This window comes from Nelusetta ayraudi, unplaced genomic scaffold, assembly GCF_046127955.1.
Source record: "Nelusetta ayraudi isolate G7.1 ecotype Tasmania unplaced genomic scaffold, CSIRO-AGI_Nayr_v1 ptg000023l, whole genome shotgun sequence".
In the NCBI taxonomy this organism is placed as follows: domain Eukaryota; kingdom Metazoa; phylum Chordata; class Actinopteri; order Tetraodontiformes; family Monacanthidae; genus Nelusetta; species Nelusetta ayraudi.
The window spans coordinates 3,326,061-3,345,788 of NW_027466073.1; the positions used below are offsets into that span (position 1 = coordinate 3,326,061).

The following is a 19,728-nucleotide window of genomic DNA, read 5'->3' on the forward strand; positions in this document are numbered from 1 at the left end:
ATTAGTATCAATATTTTGATCAACATCCACTGCGAGCAGAGAGTAGGTGGTGGGTCAGACTGCTGGTGCTGCCATCTAGTGTTTGAGACTCGATGTGTTGTTGATTCTCTCAGCTGTTTTTAGAGGATGGAGTCCAACAAAACCTGAGCGATCGGAGGGAAGAAGCATTGAGACAAAGGTGGAGGGATATTTCTGCTCACAGAAAAATTGCCAGAAACTTCAACACTGACTTAGCAATAAATATAAAAAGCAGTCTGGTCCAGACTCGACAGGCAGCATCACACAACCGCTGTAGGTCGTCTTGACCATGATGTGGCGACAGCGTCACACAGGAGGCGACAGCACAGCCAGCCAGCTACGCCGCTCTCGAGCGCTGAAAGAGCGTGCCACTGGACTGTTTTCTCTTAAAGGTGATCGTTCTCCAAACTATTTAGTCTCTTCTCAATACACCTATTTCTATCTGTTTGCATCAGCACAGTCGAAGCCATGGCTTCTCCCTCTCACCTCTCCCCTGTCCCTCCTCTCTCCCCTCCCGTCTTTTCTTGCTCACACTGCCGGATGCTTAGCTTTAGCTCATACTCAATTACAGAGTCAGGGATGTGTGTTAAATGTAGTACTATGTTAGCGCTTGAGGCGAGACTTAGCCAGCTTGAGGAACGTCTTCCCTCCTTCGAGCACAGTAGTCCCGTAGCTAGTAGGGTTAGCCTAGCTGGAGCGGAGCGTTCATTCGCTAGCGTAGCGTCGGAGTCTCTAGGTCCCACTAGTTCCCCTCCCTTCGCGGCTCCCGAGCAGCCGGGAAAGGGCGGTTAGGTGACTGTCAGGAGGAAGCGTAGCTTCAGCAAGTCTGCCGGGCACCACTGCCATTCTCAGCACCAGGCCCCCTCCGTCCATGTCTCGAATAAGTTTGCCCCACTCAGCAGCACGCCGACTGAGATTGACAGTCTAGTGATCGGTTCATCTATAGTGAGGCATGTTATCTTAGGACAGCCATCGGCCACAGTGAAGTGCATCCCCGGGGCCAGGGGGGGCGATATTCAAGGGCATTTAAAGTTAATGGCTAAGAATAAACGGAGATTTAGGCGGATTGTAATTCACTGTGGTTTCAATGATGCACGCCTGAAATCGTCCGAGGTCACTAAGTGAAACGTAGCTTCGGTGTGCGCATTTGCTCGGACCATGTCGGACGAAGTAGTTTTCTCTGGCCCCTTGCCAAATGTTAGGAACGATGAGATGCTTAGCCGCATGTCATCTTTTCACCGTTGGCTGTCAGGGTGGTGTCCCAATAACTTGGTGGGCTTCGTAGATAACTGGAAGCCTTTCTGGGGCAAGCCTGGTCTTGTTAGGAGGGACGGCATTCATCCCACCCGGGAAGGAGCAGCTCTCTTATCTAGCAATATAGTTAAAATTTTAGCTTCAACTCACTGATGCTCCAGGGTGGAGACCAGGCAACAGAGTTGTAGTTCTACACGCTACTCTGGGCTTCTCTCACTGCCGTCCCCAGCCGTTAGTAAGTCCTCCAAGTCCTCCAAGTCCTGCCATTCTTTTCCAATAGAGGTTGTGTCGGTCCCTCGCACCTCCAAACCTCTTATACTGTGCAAATCTGGTGTTAAAGCTCCAATCGATTATAGTAACCTAATTTGAATAGATTGTAGAAATAAGAGGGCCCGGTCGGAGGTTGCTCCGGGGTCTCCCACAAACAAAATGGTGAACTGTGGCCTTCTTAACATTAGGTCTCTACATTCCAAAGCAATTTTAGTTAATGATTTGATTAGTGAGCATAATATTGATATTTTTGGCCTCACAGAGACATGGCTACGTCAAGATGAATATTTTAGTCTTAATGAAGCCACTCCTCCTAGTCATATTAATACTCATAAGGCTTGTGATAGTGGTCGAAGAGGTGGCGTTGCAGCTATTTATAATTCCAACTTGCTAGTCAATCTCAAGGCTCAATCTAATTATGGCTCATTTGAGAGTTTAACTATGTCTATTTTGTTGACACCTGATAGACAGACAGATTCCGTTGAATTCATTGTTGTCTAACGTCCCCCCGGTCCATATTCTTCTTTCTTAGATGAATTTTCAGAGTTTTTGTCTACTTTAGCATTGACTAAAGATAAGATCATAGTGATTGGAGATTTTAATATCCATGTTGATATTGAGTGTGACAGTCTCAGTTCTCAATTTAAATCAATTCTGGACTCCTTAGGGTTCCTCCAAGTTGTGAATGTACCCACTCATAAGCATAGTCATACTTTGGATCTTGTGCTCACTTTTAGACTTGGTGTGGAGCAGTTGACAATCTTTCCCCAAAATGACCTTTTTATCTGACCACTGTTTGATCACTTTCAGTTTTATTTTGGTGGATTACATTCCACAAGCAAAGTCTATAATGAGTAGAAACATTTCGGGCTAGTAACTGTTGTTACTAAATTTAAAGAGAGGCTTCCTGATTTGTTAGATGCTGTTGTACCTTTAGACATGCCCTCAGCCTCTCCCCCTACCCACTTGACTGATTTTGATCTTGACTCCTTGACAGATCGTTTTTCTGGTATTTTGAAATCAACATTGGATGATCTGGCCCCTTATAAAGTAAGAATGAAAAAGAAGGATAGATCAGCCCCTTGGTTTAACTCCTCTACTCGCAAATTAAAACAAAATTTGCGAAGGCTGGAGAGAACTTGGCGTTCGTCAAAAACAGCTTCATCCTTCACAACTTGGCAAGAATGTTTTGGGTCCTATAAAAAGGCCCTGCGTGTGAGTAGAACTTCCTACTATTCTGCTCTTATTGATTCCAAGAAAAATAACCCAACATTTCTATTTGGTACAGTTGCTAAGCTGACGAGGAGCCATAACTGTGTTGAGCCTTGTGTCCCTATTGTTCTGTCAAGCAATGACTTTTTTCCAGCAAAAAGTAGAAGATATTAGAACTGAGATTAAGAATTCTTTGTCTTCCACTGATCGCATAGCAGATCTTTTTCAACATAGCAACCCCAGTATTTACCTTGAGAGTTTTCAGCAAATAGGACTCTCTGAACTTGATTCTCTTATCTCCTCTGCTAAGTCGACCACCAGTCTGTTGGACCCAATTCCAACCAGGCTTTTAAAGGAGGTTTTCCCATTGCTTCATTGTGTCATTCTTAGAATAATCAATCATTCTCTATCAACAGGTTTTGTCCCTCAAGCTTTCAAAGTGGCTGTAATCAAGCCTCCGATTAAAAAACCCAATTTGAACTCGAGTGCCCTTTGAAATTATAGGCCAATCTCAAACCTTCCGTTTCTCTCTAAGATCTTAGAAAAGGTTGTTGCCAGGCAGCTTGCTGACTTCTTAAACGACAACAATCTGCTTGAGGCATTTCAGTCAGGTTTCAGAGTTGGTCACAGCACTGAAACTGCACTGCTTAAAGTGAGTAATGATCTCTTGTGTGCATCTGACAGAGGTCTTCTCACTGTTCTGGTCCTCCTAGATCTCAGTGCAGCATTTGATACAGTTGATCACATCATTCTTTTTAGGAGATTAGAAGATGCTATTGGCATCAAGGATCGGGCCTTGGACTGGTTTGGATCTTACTTGTCTGACCGTTTTCAGTTTGTTCATGTTCATAATCATTCATCAGAACGTAGGAGGGTTAGTCATGGTGTCCCTCAAGGGTCTGTACTTGGGCCACTCCTCTTTAACATCTACATGTCACCTCTTGGTGACATCATTAGAAAGCATAACATCAGTTTCCATTCTTACGCAGATGACACACTGCTGTACCTGTCATTTAAGGCAAATGAGGCTCATCAGTTGGCTAAATTGGAATCTTGTCTTAGTGACGTCAAAACTTGGATGACACAGAATTTCCTGTTCCTTAATACCAATAAAACTGAGGTTATTATATTTGGCTCGCGAGAGAGTAGGGACAGAGCCTTTGATGGACAAGGTGGTCTATTTGGTACTACACCCAGTTCTACTGTGAGGAACCTTGGAGTCACTTTTGATCAGGGCCTGACCTTTAATTCTCATATACAGAATGGAGGGAGGTCAGCTTTCTTCCACTTAAGAAACATTGCCAAAATTAGAGGTTTTTTGTCCTTCAAAGACGCAGAAAAAAAGAATCCATGCTTTTGTTACGTCTAGGCTAGATTACTGTAACTCTGTACTAGCAGGATGCCCAAATTCATCCCTTAGGACATTACAGTTAATCCAAAACTCTGCAGCACGATTGTTAACCGGAACTAGAAGGTGGCAGCATATTACTCCAATCTTAGCTTCCTTGCATTGGCTGCCAGTCAAATTTAGAATTGAATTTAAGATTCTAGTTTTAACTTACAAAGCTCTTCATTCTCAGGCTCCTTTTTTATATTAGGGAACTAATTGAACTTTATCATCCTCCAAGAGCCCTTCGCTCTGAGGATTCAGAAAATTTCTAGAGTTAGGTCAGGAGGTAGGTGTTTCAGTTTCCTGGCACCTTTATTTTGGAATCATCTTCCAGCCTCGGTGAGGTGTTTCAGTTTCCTGGCACCTTTATTTTGGAATCATCTTCCAGCCTCGGTGAGGGGGGCAGACACAGTTAGTTTATTTAGGAGTAGACTTAAGACTTTCCTTTTTCTTAAAGCTTATTGTTAGATTCCATACACTGTCAGTTAAGCTGCTGCAGGCTTACGCCGTGGAGGGAGATCTTTCGCTCCCGTTACAGGGATCGTTGCTCTGTGCAGGCGGAGCTTCTATCACTCTCCTCACCCAATCAATCTTTGACTCCATCTACTCTGTCCAAACTAGCTCTCATTATGCTTTGTATAGTATGCTCGATATGCATGATACTGCCGCAGTCTCTGTGTCCCCGGCAGGTGATGACCACTGCGCCAGGAGCTGGATTGTGCTGTCCTGGGGGTCTTGGTGTCATCGCTTTGTCCCACCACCACGCCTAGGACCTGGACTTGTCCTATCGGCATATTGTTCATCGAGCTAGGCTCTTGCCTTCCAAAGCATGGACAATTACAGCCTACGTGGACAGCAGCCTTGAATTATTTCCTATTCTTTGTGTCTATATCCGTTTTGTGAATGGCTGGTTGGTGTATCTGTTTTTCACTCTGTCCTGTCTGCCACCCTGGCTCACTCTGCTCCTTTCTCTCTTTCGCTGTCTCTCCTCTATTTTTGTATTTCACCCCAAGTACTCATAGGCAGATGATGGCCCTATGGAGTCTGGTTCTGCCCTAGGTTTCTTCCCACAGGGGAGTTTTTCCCAGCCACTGTCGCATCTTGCTTGCTCCGGGGACCCGGTTGGTTCTATCTGAGCATATAAAGAGCTTTGAGACGCCATTGGTTGGTTGTGATTTAGCGTTGTACGAATACAGTTTTATTTTTATTATTACTATTATTATTATTATTATTATTATTATTATTATTATTATAATAATGAGAGCTAGTTTGGACAGAGTAGATAGAGTCCAAGATTGATTGGGTGAGGAGAGTGATAGAAGCTCCGCCTGCACAGAGATATCACAAAAAGTGGTGTGCCAAAGGGAAAACATTATTTGCACAGCAGCAATGCGTAAAGCTGGTGAGAGGAATGTTCATGTTTTATGTTGTTTCAGTAAATATGAAAAAACTTATTTTGCCACCATTTTGTCTGGGTGGAGAAAGTTTGAGAACCACTGACTTAGAGGGTCTCCCACCCCCGACCCTGCCAAGGTGATAGAACGAGGCGAAGAATGAGTGATGGTGGGTGCTTTCCTCGCTGGGCCACTGACTGCCTGTGATTGGCTGAGCAGGAAATTCTGGTTCCTACTACTGCAAAGTTTATCCTAATGCCTCCGCCTAGTGCCTAGTTGGATTCTGTGTGTGTGTGTGTGTGTGTGTGTGTGTGTGTGTGTGTGTGTGTGTGTGTGTGTGTGTGTGTGGGCAGACCCAGACAGACTCTGGCACAGTGCGTCTGTCCTGCTTGCTTTTTTTCTCTCTCTGCTTAAAAGTTTGTTGAGTTCTGTCTTGAAACAATAGAAAAAAATCTAATGTTTCCATCCAAAGAACTGAGGCAAAGGTTTTGAGAGAACACTGTTGAAGGAAGCAGTTTGGTTAACATACACAATTCAACAGGAAACCAGTAGAGCAGCCAGTAAGGTTTTGTGCTTTTTCACATTTGCATAATCAATAAAACGTATTGTTTTTCTGTGGTTGTTTTTTGCACCAAATTTACAGAAAAAAAAATGCAAGACTAAATTTAAGAGACTTATGTGAAATGAAAGACTAGAATTTGGTTAAGATCTACCTGTCGCTTCTTATTTGATAGTCATCACTGTGAAATGACTTCATTTCTGCCCTAATTTGAATTAATTTCATTCACTTTCACCCAATTCTAAATTCTTCATTTGAAAAGCTTTTGGTCGTTGCATCTTCGTCTTGTGGAATTTTAGTTGTTTTTTCTGTTTTGTTTTTTGCTTATTGTTGTCTTTATTGGATTTTTATATAGAACTTTTATGGGATGCTTGATTCACTTTTTAATCTTGTATTGATGACATGAAGTGGCATTCTTTTTTTGGCATTTCTTCTATTGTATTCCTGATTTCTAATAGCATAATAAGAATAGAAAATATAAACTTAATTTTCCATAACATGCATAGAATGTTTCAACACAATATAAGAAACAAAAAAATAGAAATAAATTTGTATCAAACACAGTTCTGCTGCTACATGGTATCAAATGAGATTGATTCAGATGGTAAAATCCTATTAAACTGAGTCATCTGCACTCCGAGTCACCTCCAACACAATCACTCTCTCGGACATGTGTTTAATCCGGCGAGAATGCAGATTTTCTTACAGTGTAAACAGTCGATTTATCACTTTTGTCTGTTTGCTTTAATCAGCGGGCGACTGATTAGCATTCACATGCAGCACCGGGACTATTTCATCCAGCCCTTACGTGGTTCGAGTTCTCTCTTTTTTTCTTATGTGTCTGAAAAGATTTGTCCTAATCTGCTGGGGTTTTTTTTTTTTGGGGGGGGGGGGATCGTTCCCCTGCAAACTATGTATGTTTTACCACTGAAAAGCCTCAGCTGCTGCTGCTGCTGCTGCTGCCATCAACAAAAGAGTTTGGCCGGACCCTGAAAAAAAAAAACAATATATCAACATACTCGTGGTGTTCCATGATCACACTGTGCACCTCAGAGTTTAATGTGTTTAGGGTCGTGTTCCTTTTTTTGTTTTTAAAGACTCTGAATGAAAAACAGCAGGAAAAATCCAAAACAAACCCCTGCAGGAAGAAAAGGCTAAAGTCTGACGCTAAAGCCCGGAAAACCGAAAACAAGCCTGAACGTCTCAATCAGTGTGTCAATCTACCTCAGTCAGCCAGTCAGCCAATCAATCAGACAGCCATTCGGAGTGTTGGGAGTCCCATCAGGTCTCCATGTCAGAGTTTTAAAGGGTTTGTTGGCACAGCGGCTCAGTCCTCCTACAGGTCATCAATACGCCCCTCCTCTGGCTGGAGGCTCAAATAAAACCCAGATGAAATACCCCATCACGTCATCGACCTCCACCACACTCACCTCCGCCAGATTCACCCATCACCCCCACACTTACCGCCCCCATTAAATCACCCACCTCCAGGAGACTCGCCCGCCATCGTCGGTCTTTACAACGTTACAGTATATGAACCCTTATTAAACATGTTGGTATACATTTTTTTCACCCATTTGTCATTTAAAGAAAAATGTTTTCTTCCACCCTGCACTGTGAATAATGTTTACATGTTGTATTCAATAAAAACATGAAACCGTCAAATTTTTTGTGCAGTATTAATTTAAGCAGACTGTGTTTGTCTAGTGATATGACTTAGATAACGATCAGAACATACTTTATGACCAATTTATGCAGAAATCCAAGTAATCCCAAAGGGTTCACATACTTTTACTGTATAGATAGATTTTATTAAGACTTTATTAATCTCAAATTGGGAAACTCCACAGTTTCAGCCCTCAAAAAAGAAGTCAAGCAGTTATCAAAAACAGTAGTGAAAAAGTAGGTACAAAAACACACAAGTCAATCTATGTACAAAAAATACAGTTAAAATGTGCAGAGGCAGGGATGAGCAAGGGTTTCAACCATTAGTGCATATTTGCCATTGAGTCCATGAATAAAGACCAAAATGTGTCACACAGCGAGGAAGAGTTATAGAGAGTGATGGCTCTTGGAAGGAAGGATCTCCTGAAGTGTTCCTTCAGACAACGCAGCTTTCTCAGTCTCTTTGAGAAGATGCTCCGCTGTCTATCCAGTGTGTGGTGCAGAGGGTGGTCCTGGTTGTCCATAATGGACATTGAAGGATCTCCGTTTCCTCAGGAAGTAGAGTCTACTGCAACCCTTCTTGTACACAGCTGTGTTGTTGGCCCTCCAGTTGGTTGTCAATGGTCACTCCCAGGTACTTGTACTCCTCAACCACCTCAGCTATATACATATACATATATACTGTATATATGTGCATATATATATATATACATATATATATATATGCTTGCGCTCGATCTTCGCAGCACTTCCACCTCCGGTGTGAACCGGGCGTTAATTGCGTGTTAAAAAAAATGAGTGCCGTGAAAAGGAGGTTGAGTTAACGCGTTAACATATTATTAATTAGTGTCGACAGCCCTAATACATATGTGTGTGTGTGTGTGTGTGTGTGTGTGTGTGAGAGAGAGAGAGAGAGAGAGAGAGAGAGAGAGTGTGTGTGTGAATTTCAGTTCAGCCATTAGGCTGGTGCTATTGGGTACTGGTGCATTAGGATGCTATTTAGGTATGCATTCATACCTAAATATTTATGCGCTTTGGACTCGTGTTTACACAAAGCTGGCGTTCTCACTGAAACCGCACAGACTGAAACCGCACTTTTTCAAAAACGCTCCTTAGGGTGGATTTTTTTTTAAAACACCGCTTGCCTAGATTCGTGTAAACGCCGAAACCGATCTCTTTTGGAGACGCTGATGTCACAGCTCTAAAACCCCCCCGCCCTGCAACCTTAGGGGCTGTGAGGTGCAGACGACCGCTCAACAACCTTGTCGGGCAGTGGACTTTTACTGCAAACAATAGTGTACAATAACACATGGTGCACGTAGATCGATCATGAATTGTGTGCAAAGTGAAAATAAACACAACGAAAGCGATTTGCAAACATCCTGTTTTACTTTTTATTTTATTTTGGTTCAGCGGACTGGGGTATTGAGGCAGGAAACCTAAGGCCTTGTGTTTTAAAGTAACTCGATGCAGAAGTTCAACTCTGTCATTTATACACACCATCTTTTCACGAGCAATCTTTTTTTCTGTTATCTGTGGCGCTAACGAGCTGCTTTTTTTTTTTTTCCGAAAATGTGCACTTACAAAAAAATTTGACTCCATGTAAATGGCCCCTTAGCCTCCTCTCTCTCTCTCTCTCTCTCTCTCTCTCTCTCTCTCTCTCTCTCTCTCTCTCTCTCTGTCCCTCTCTCTCTCTCTCTCTCTCACTCACACACACACTAAAAGGCCACTACAACAGGTTCCTACAGAATGAAATTAACCTTGTGACTCCCGGCTTTGTCACATAAATCTTACTGCAGAGTGTTATTGGTTTTGTTGAGTCTCCAGGACAAAAAAAACAAAAAACAAAAAATTAACAAGCTCCTTTCTTCCCCCTCTTTCCACCTCCTTTTCAACGCCACTGTTTTTTCTCCCCACTCATTTACATCCCATGAATTGACAGCCATCATTCAAAAAACTGTCTCGTTCCAGTGGCCGAGCCACAAAAGCAAAGTGGGGGGGGATTGAGATGGGCGGGGAGGCGGGGGACAGTGGGGGGTAGAAAGATAGTGAAAGAGAGAGAGTTTGACCAGACACTGAATGGAGTGATGAACATCTCGAGCAGAGGTCAGCGGGGCCACCTCCAATCAGAGGCCGCTGCTGGTTTAACTGGAGTCAGAGGACAAACTTTTTGAGACACATCTAGTTCCCTGAAAACATCAGCAAAGTGGAACCTTAAAAAGATGTTCAACCAGTACATTTAATTATTATTTCACACATTGCAGATAAATCATCCATTTCTGTCCCCTTGCATGCACAAGCCATGTGTGTTTTAATGTTTTTGTCATTGTTGAGATTTGATGGGACATTGATAGGAATCATATGAATGTCACACGGCTGCCAGTCTTGCCTGCTGGGTTCAGTGTGCCCTTGGCTGGCGCGCAGCTGAGGCACGTTCCCACCTGATTAACACACCTGCTTTCTCTCTGCCATCACTGCTGCATATAAGCCCTGGTCCCACACACACTCATTGCCAGATTGTCTGCTAACTCTGTTGTGACTTTCCACCTGGACCTGGACCTGGACCTGGACCTGGACCTGGACCTGGACCTGGACCTGGACCTGGACCTGGACCTGGACCTGGACCTGTTTTCTTCCCCTGACCTGCGTTCCTGTCCTGGTAACCCAACCTCGCTTCTGTGTCTGACCACGAGCCTGCTTCTCCTGCCCTGTTACTACCGACCTGGAAAGCCTTGGACACGAACCCTCGATCTTCGTCCCCGACCAGCCTGCTCTGCCACCGTCCTGGAGAACTGACCTGCCTTCCGTCCCTGACCACGCGCTATAGCTTACTGTTAATCGTCGCAAATAAATCCTCCTTCCTTACCCCTTTGGTGTTGCACTTGGATTCTTACCTGACACGTTACACTGAATGTGTTTGTGGTCCATGACAAAGAAGAATTTCAGTCAGCTTTTGGGACAGACAATAAAGTATCTCTTATCTCTTTTCTTATCTTAAATATTCCAAAGGGTGTCATGAAGGTCGAGTGCAAATATCAGTTCTGTCAAAGAAAAAATTTCTGTCTTTAAAAATGAATCAATCATTTTCTGAAGAAAAAATTGTTCGACTTCGACTTGATGTTCATGAAATGAAAGGCAACAAATGTTATGCCCTCCTTTCAAACAAAACTGCATCAGGATGTAGGAAAGAAAAAAGAAGAGGGAGCGCTGCTTGGGTCTTTTAAATAAAACAGGTACTCTGGTGAAAAATGGGGAGTGGGCAAGTAAAGTGCAGGATGAGAAACTGAAAAAATCCAAGGCGACTCGGTTTCATATATGAAATTAAAAAGCCTCTGTTTTGGCATGGCTACACCGATAAAAAGACTGGACCTACCTCACCTCATAGTCTTCATTAGGCCTCATCCCTGATGAAGGCTATAAACTGAAACGGGTGGATTCTTTTGGTTTCTCATCCTGCACTTTACTTGTCCACTCCCCAATTTTTTGTGCAAGGATTTAACTGAATATGTCAGCTGCTTGAGGATATTTTTACATTTTGGCCAATTTCAAGTTGCAATGTAGGTCATGTGAAGTATTTCCTGGTTATGATTTGGTTTGATGTCAGCTTGCTTACAAACAAACTGATCCACTGGGGTCGGCATTGACTAGGGGTAAAGAACCCCTGAAGGCACCGTGAAATTTTGTTGTGCTTTGTGAGCGTTTTTCACACAATGTGCATCAAGTCAATTCTCCAGAGGCTGCCAGGTTTCTGCCCCCTTCGAAACACTAAAAGATCGATCCAACAAAGCCTCAGTATTAGCAGGAGGCTGCAAACAGAGGGCTAAGCAGACAAAATGCAAATAAGGAGGCACAGGAACCTTGAAGGAGACGCGAAGGAGAAGTACAAGCATGTTTGACTTATGATTCCACTGTCTGTCACGTCCACCCTGAGCAGAGAGAAAGACCCCGACCTTGTTTCTGACCCCGACTGCTGCTTCTCTGACACCGGCCCACCAACCTCCATCTAAAACTGTCACCTCCAATCTGAGAGGTTCACTCAGTCCAACTGGAACTGAGAGAGACAAACTGTCACAGTGATGCTGATGATGGTGATGTGTCAGTTTGCGTTTGTGTGGAAGGAGCCAGAACGGGGTCAAAAAAGGCCAAGGCCATTAAGATGAAAGAAGAAATTAGATTCTAGATCATCAAAGTGGCTCCAGGTTTCATCCTTGACGGCATTTTGTGTTTGTGTCAGAACTCCATCGCCCGTCTTTGGCCCTGTTTGCACTTGGTAATTTCAAGCGTTTTTCGTATTCCGATCGGCAAAAATCACACGAAGTAACCAAGTGGAAACAGTCCAATTCCGTATTGTCATCCGATTACTCAAACCACCTCCGGGAGGTAGTTTTGACGCTTCGCATAGCATAGCATTCCACAAGACGTGCGAACAGAATGCGATCTCAGTCCACATTAACGAGCGCCTACTCCACTCACCTCTCCCGTGTACGTACTTGGTCGGCGCCCCACCTCCCGGCGTCGTCATTATAAAATTAGAAACAAGAAGCGAAAACAAATGATTTTTATTAGACTCTTTTATTAGGATGCTAATAAATTTCATTCCGCATTAACGTATTTTGTCAGCGGAGCAGCGGTCGCAGTTTCCCCACATATGTGATTAAATGTGCGACGTTGCATCCGAAAATTTGCCAGCCACTGTTGATCCGAAAATAAAGTCGTCACCACTCTGTCCCACCAGTCGTTACTCCTCGTTAGGATCCATACGAGCTGCAGTAGAATTAAAACCAGTGACTCGATATAGTCCGCAAACAGGAAGTTGATTCTTATTCGTTTTCAGGTGAAACTAGCCGTAGTTTTGCGCTTTACTTGCCCTAGTGGTTAAAAATGCACTAATGCGATCACAAGTGGCACGCTCGAGACGCATGTTAATGCCATGTGCGAACAGATGCTTCAAGATGCGTACTTGTGATATGATCCCCCAAAACAGTTACAAGTGACCAAGTGCAAACAGGGCCTCTGTGGTTGATGTGGTTGTACTCAACTTTAAATGATCATCAAGATAAAGGATCACTCCTTGACAGCAAGAAGGTTGCTGGTTCAATTCCCAAAGTTTGTCAGGCCTTATGATGTGTTGCCTCATCATCTCACACATCTGTGTCGTAAAGAGTCAGCAGAACGTGTTTGAAGGTGAAACTCAGTAGATGACTGGACGTCATCAGCAAGTCACCAATCTGATTCATGAACCGCCCAGTTTAGCCAGCTAGCCAATGCCTCCAGCTAGTCAATGCCTGAGGTTTCCGATCAGCGTGAAGGATGACATGCACAGAACAGCTATGTTGATCCTAATCTCTTTAGCAGTTTAACAGCTCCTCATTTACACCATTTCTTCTTTGTCTTTTAGGGCTTTTCAAGGAGCGAGTTGCAACTGGCGCCACCTGGTTTTTGTCACAAATTAAAGGAGTTGATATCCAAGCAATCCAGCTGCCCTGCACAGTGACAAAAGAAGAGTCAACTTTGAACAGAGAGCCAAGCAGCAGGTAGATGGGAGAGTTTACAGAGTTTTACGAAACTTTGTTAGGGATTCCACTAACCTTTGAAAACATGAGTCGGGGTCAGAGTGAGTTAGGGAACTTCTGAACCCACAGCAGTGTTTTTATGGGCGGCCCATAAACCTGTGGTGATCCTGAACTCACAAGTTTCCCTTAAAACGCCATTTAAGAGCATCTAGGAATGTGGTGGCGAGTCAACTCCAGAGCTTGGCGGATGAAGAGACACCGCCGGGTCGGTCGGGGTTATGACACCCGCCCCAGTGCCACCCCCACCTTAAAAAAACAAAACAAAACAAAAACAAAACAGACAGGCTTTTAGGAGGCGGAGGACACTCCACCTGTTGATCAGAGCAGGAAAGAATTCAAAGTCTTAGTGAACGAGAACAAGTGGGATCAGCCTCTGGTGTGGAGTCAACAAGCTGTAGAAGGTACTGATGGTGGGGGTGAGGGTGACACCCGGTTGGTGTCGCTATGACAGGCAAGACGAGGCCCTATGTGTTTGCCTCCACACATCGTTGCACATCATTGTGGCTAAACTGAGAGGAGTCGGGAGACGGGACATCCCACCAGTCAATGAAGAACCATTTAGAGAATTTTATTTCTTCATTCTGTCGGACAATACCGTGGGAATGTCATTTTTGGAATGATGGTATTTTATTTTATTATTTTATATACACCATTACCCCCTTTTATTTTGGAATCTTGGAGATGTGACTTAGAGGGAGGAAGTTTCTCTACAGATGTAGAAACTAGGGATGGGCGATACCACACTTTAAGGATTTAAGACGATACCGATACTAAATGCAATTTCATCAATACTGATGTCCATCATTTCTTACAGGCAATTTTTTCTCAGTCACAATATTATTACACTTGAGGCAAATCACATGACAAATACTGGCCATTTATAACACAATTACTTATATGCAAATTATGTGCAATACATAATAAATCAAAAGTAAAATAAACATAAATATAAACGAAATAAATGAATAACTTAAATATGAACAAAATCATGCACATTTGCACTCTCAAAAACAAAAGAAAACGATTTTAATATATTATTTAAACACTTTGCTTCTTAATGCAACATTATTCAGACATTGGTATTTTGATCAAACAATTTGAATCCCAGGTCTGTAACAATTAGTCAGATGTTATGTGACTGCTAACTAAAAAAAGAGAAAACGTATACATCATAACAACGTTAAGGTTTGAAAACCTGTATGTTGAAGTAAACATGTATGTTCCCTTTCACTGAAGTAACAAAGAACAGAAACAAGAGATATGTTTAATAAAGATTCCCTTATCCTAATAAGCTTGCGCAAAAAAGAAAGTTGTCTTCTGAAAAAATGAGTTACACTTTTCCGTTGCTACACAACGAGGTATACAAGTAACGTGAAGCCGGGACCACCGGTCTGGCTGACAAACATCGTAAAGTAAAAAAAAATAAATGTTACGCAACAATGATGTCAATAATCTATAAGAAAGTCTTAAACTAAGACAATAAAATGGTTTTGTAATATTTATCTTTATTAACTAAGAACATACTTAAATTTGCAGCTTGCTTCTTTCGTCGCCATCTTTTTCGAAGATGTCTTGGCGAAAATACGCAATGCCTTCTGGGTAGCCCTTACTGCCAAGGGTGGTGCCGGAGAATCTCAATATTGAGGGCGATACAGCCCTTAACCTTGTCCCTCAACTTGACGTTCTGAGAATCGGGACAGCACTTGCACTTCGCGGGAGCGCGCATTTTTGAGATTGAGGGTTGAGATTGAGGGTTAAGGGAGGAATTGGAATTCACCCTTAATATACAATAACAGACGGGTGGCCATAGACATAATAAAGGCTAGACGCCGCCTTGGGCGCTGCGCAGCAAGAAATACGGCCGCCATCTTGGACCGGTCGTCCTACTCATATGGTCGTACTCTGTGGTCGTGTTGTTTTCAGTTGTCGAAGATGCCAGAGCATTGTGCTGCTTATTCCTGTGCCAACAGGCGGACGGTGGAAAGCAGGGCTCGGGGGATAACTTTTCACAAGTAAGATTAAACCTTTTTGTATTCGTCGTTTATCAATGTAATACTATTGTATTGTATTTACCAGTATGTCTGCCCGCGAAATAGCTGAACGCCTCAAAACTAAGTTTGAAGCTTGGCGAACAACCTACGATTTTAACTGAGAAACAAAGATAAAACAAAAACAAGAATTTATATTACAACGGATACCAGAATGCTATCATAGAAAGAATGCAAAATATATAACATTGACCAGCTATTTTTTTTTTAGACAAGTGACACAGGCTGTAATATTCTCTCATGCCTCATTCCCATCCCACAGTAAATGCAGTCGAGATTACATCTGACTGAAGAGTAATTTGCAAACGGGCTTATTTATTATTAGAGCAACTTTGGTTTATTATCAATAGATTTGCATAGGTTGGAAAAACGTCCGTTTTGGAGAGGTTCGAAGAAACCTTAATGAAGACAATACGAAGAAGAAAGTGAGCTCCTTTCTAAAATGTGTTTTGGTGATTTCCTGTGTCATTTTGAAGGTTTCCTAAAGACAAAGTTTTAAGGAAGCAGTGGGAAGTGGCTTTGAGGAGGGACAAATTCACGGCAAGTGATTCCTCAGTACTATGCAGTGAACATTTTAAGGAGGCAGATTTCGACAGGACAGGACAGATTGTGCGCCTCAAAGATGGCGTTATTCCCTGATCCCCTCCAGAGAGTAGGTGTATTACCAAAAAACATTCATGAAGTGAAATATTACATTATTCATCGGGCAGGGTACAATACTTATGCCTGCCTGCCTGTGACTTGAAGTCACCAGGAACCCATTATCCTCCAGTTCTGCATTATTTCACAACTGCAACCTACCTGGAGTGTCAAGACGTACAAGGTATTTAGTTCTCAGAGACATGGCCAAGGTAAGAAAGGCTGAAACCCGACCGCCTCTGTACAAGACACACACGTTGTAACGTCAAGAATGGGCCAAGAAATATCTGAAGACAGATTCTTCAAAGGTTTTGTGGACTGATGAGATGAGAGTAACTCTTGATGGACCAGATGGATGGGCCCGTGGTTGGATCAGTAATGGCTATTGAAAAGAAGGGTGGCTATTCTGGTGACTGGGTTTTGTTTTTTTTTATTATTATTCAGGACTGAGCCTCAGCGAAGGCCTGCTCTCATCATTATTATTATTTTTTTATTTTTAATTTCTGAAATGTTTATTTGTTAATTTTGAGTTTTTATTTATTATTCTCACTTTAACAGGTAAAAATAAACAAGTGAGATGCGAAAATCTTTGTTTTTCATTTAGTTGCATAATAATTGTGCACACTAATAGTTGCCGAATAATGGTGTACATAAAGATATTCTCATAAGAGAGCCAGAACTTCACTTTTACTACTTAAATATTCAGGTTTGATGGTTTGTTCACATTTTGGATAGACCAAAAGCACTCTAGATGTACAATAGCAAAATTAATCCTCAAAAATACAACTTGCCTAATAATTGTGCACACGGTGTAGTAATACATAACTCAAACAACTCATCTCTCCGAATCCTAGGATCACAACTATGTAATGGCTTCCTCCCCAAATGCTTTAAAGGCCAAACTCACTGATGTTTTGGAAAGAGTGCAAATATTCAAGCAAGAAAAAAAGAATGGCAAGGCACGTGAAAAGAGGGCAAAAGTGAAAATAACCTCATTAATGAAGACCTCAAGGACCGACTTGAGTTCTACTCAGGTAAAATGAAATTACCACTTTGAAATTGATTTATTAGCTAAAACTTTTAGTGATTAATTGAAGGTGACTTGTGAATTTTGTCTTATGCTATTTCAGATCTTAACCTAGACTTCATGGCAAAGCTGGGTCATAAGTACTCAAAGGAGCACAGAGAGTTCGCCCTCACACTCCATCTTCATAGTCCGAAGGCATACAAATACCTCAGAGACACTATGAATTTTCCCCTCCCCCATCCACATACATTACAAAGGTAGTCATGATGTTATCAAATTCCTTTTTGGGAAGTTACATAGCATGGGTAATATGTTAATCACTATTTCTCAATATTTCTTTACAGGTGGCTTTGTTCTGTGGATGACAAGCCTGGCCTGAACAAAATGATGCTGGATATGTTGGAGAAAAAACAGAAGGATGACCAGGCTAAATATGGGCGTGTTGCACTCATGTTGGATGCCATGGCCATCAGAAAACATGTGCAATATAATCCGCATAACCAGTCAATGCCTGGCTTTGTAGACATGGGTGATGGAAGCAATGAGACTGATGTTGCTACTGAGGCGCTCGTGTTTCTGGTGGTTGGCCTTCAAGGGCATTGGAAGGCTCCCATTGCATACTACCTGACAAAGACTCTGTCTCCGGACACACAAAGGGTCCTTCTCAGTCATGCTTTGGAGGAGCTGCATGCACGGGGTATTCAGGTGGTATGTGTCACAATGGATGGGCATGCTTCAAACATCAGCATGTGCAACCAACTTGGTTGTGAACTCAGGGGTAACCCACAGAAGCCCCTTAAAACTAGTTTCCCACATCCGTCGACTGGTGACCAAGTGTTCATAATGATGGACGCATGCCACATGTTGAAGTTGGCATGTAATATGTTGCAGTTTAACTTGTAATTATGTGTATGTACATATGCATGTATGTGTGTATATATTAAATTATTAAGACCACCAGTTTGCAATAATTATTGAGACAAAGCAGAAACCCTGATAGATCCTTGATTAATAATTAATCATGTATGCTCTTTCTAGATTGGTTAATAATTGTGCTAGCAAAATGTAACATTGATCATTTTAATTTTGATTATCCATTATTATTATTATTATTATTATTATTATTATTATTAGATATATCATTGATTAATATTACCTTTATTTTCTGTTTGTATAATGGTGATTTCACATTACTGTATTGTGTGTTTTGCAAAATGCCTATCATTGCAACACCTCAATTGCACATCAGGATATATTCTATTACTGTCGATCCTATTCTGAATATTTGAGAACGCCCAAACAAATTGCCTCTATGTATGACGTTTGCAGTGAAAAATCAATTAAGTATTTAGCGAAGTATGATTGATTTAATGCGCTGAGACTTCATAGCGCCGGTCAAACAGCGGTTCAGAGGCGGCGGATGGCTGGTCCAAGATGGCGGCTGCATTTCTCGACAGCGCTAATAGATGGTAGCGGCCGACGCGGGGTCTATTCATTTATTATGTCTATGTGTGTGGCGGCAGAGCTGAGTAAAGAGTGTGAGAACGAGACCACATTGTGCAGCGTCTTTTCTGAACCCTGGTTGAACACAATAATATGTTACTTAACCCTTTGGGCGCCATGGTCGCAAAATTGCAACAAGCGTCATTGTTGAATTAAACAGGCCATAGCGGCAAATATGGTACTAAAAGTAGTTTCCACTTTACATCAGGAGATGGCAGATACTTGTGGCTTCAATCTGAGCAGCATTTGTGAGGGGGATTTATATTCAGATTTTGGAGTATAAATAGAGAGAAAGACCGCCTCAGTCGAGGAGACGAGGAAGTGGTTGTAGTGGGAGCGGAGAGAAAGATAGCGAATTTTGCCGAGAATACATTGCCGAGAGGTTTGTTCGTTGACAAAGTACTACGTCAAGTAATGTCTGACTCAGATAATGAAGAGGAATATTCGCACTCTGACGATGATGTTCAGTCGTCCCGTGAGAGCGAGTCTGCCGGTGCGTCCCTACGCAGAATACAGACCCCAGACATCTGACATAATACAAAAACAAACTAACAAAAAGTCTGGGTTTACTGAAGATTTTTCTCAATTACAGTATGGCTTTATCTCTAACCAATTTCAAGTCACAGCCATTTGAAATCTGAATATTAAAATAGAATATTTTCTTGAAGGGTTAATACAATTAGTGAAACATTTTTACACTGAAAGATATTGAGTAGATTTGAAAGCTCTCAAATTGGTTTTAAAAAACATGAATCATGAGTAAATCGAAGTAATATTTTGAAATTCATCTGAATGAATTGACTTGGCTCAAATACCACATAAATTGAGTAGACGTAACTGAAATTATGTGTTTACCATATGGGAAACCTGAGTAGACGACACTAAAGAAATTCAGCAAGTATAATTAAAAACATTTATAGAAGATAATTGCTAATGACTTATTTAAAATGTGTTGTACTGACAGATTTTTTTTAATTGTAATTTTTATTTGAGGACATTCGGTAGTTACGATAAATGAATATGACCAAGAGCTCACAAAACAGGATACATCTTCTTTTAAAACAATTTACCCACAGAAAATTAAAAAAAATTCTAACATCTGCACATTATTTATATTGCACGTAATAAGAAAAAGTGCATTTTAACAAGGATTCCCACCCCAAATTCTTCAAAATT

The 19,728-nt window shown here is 42.0% G+C and overlaps 1 pseudogene; it reads left to right on the forward strand.

Moving 5' to 3' along the window:
• The first annotated feature begins 341 nt into the window (after positions 1–341).
• LOC142889670 (uncharacterized) lies at positions 342–1,489 on the forward strand (annotated as a pseudogene).
• Positions 1,490–19,728: the final 18,239 nt, after the last annotated feature.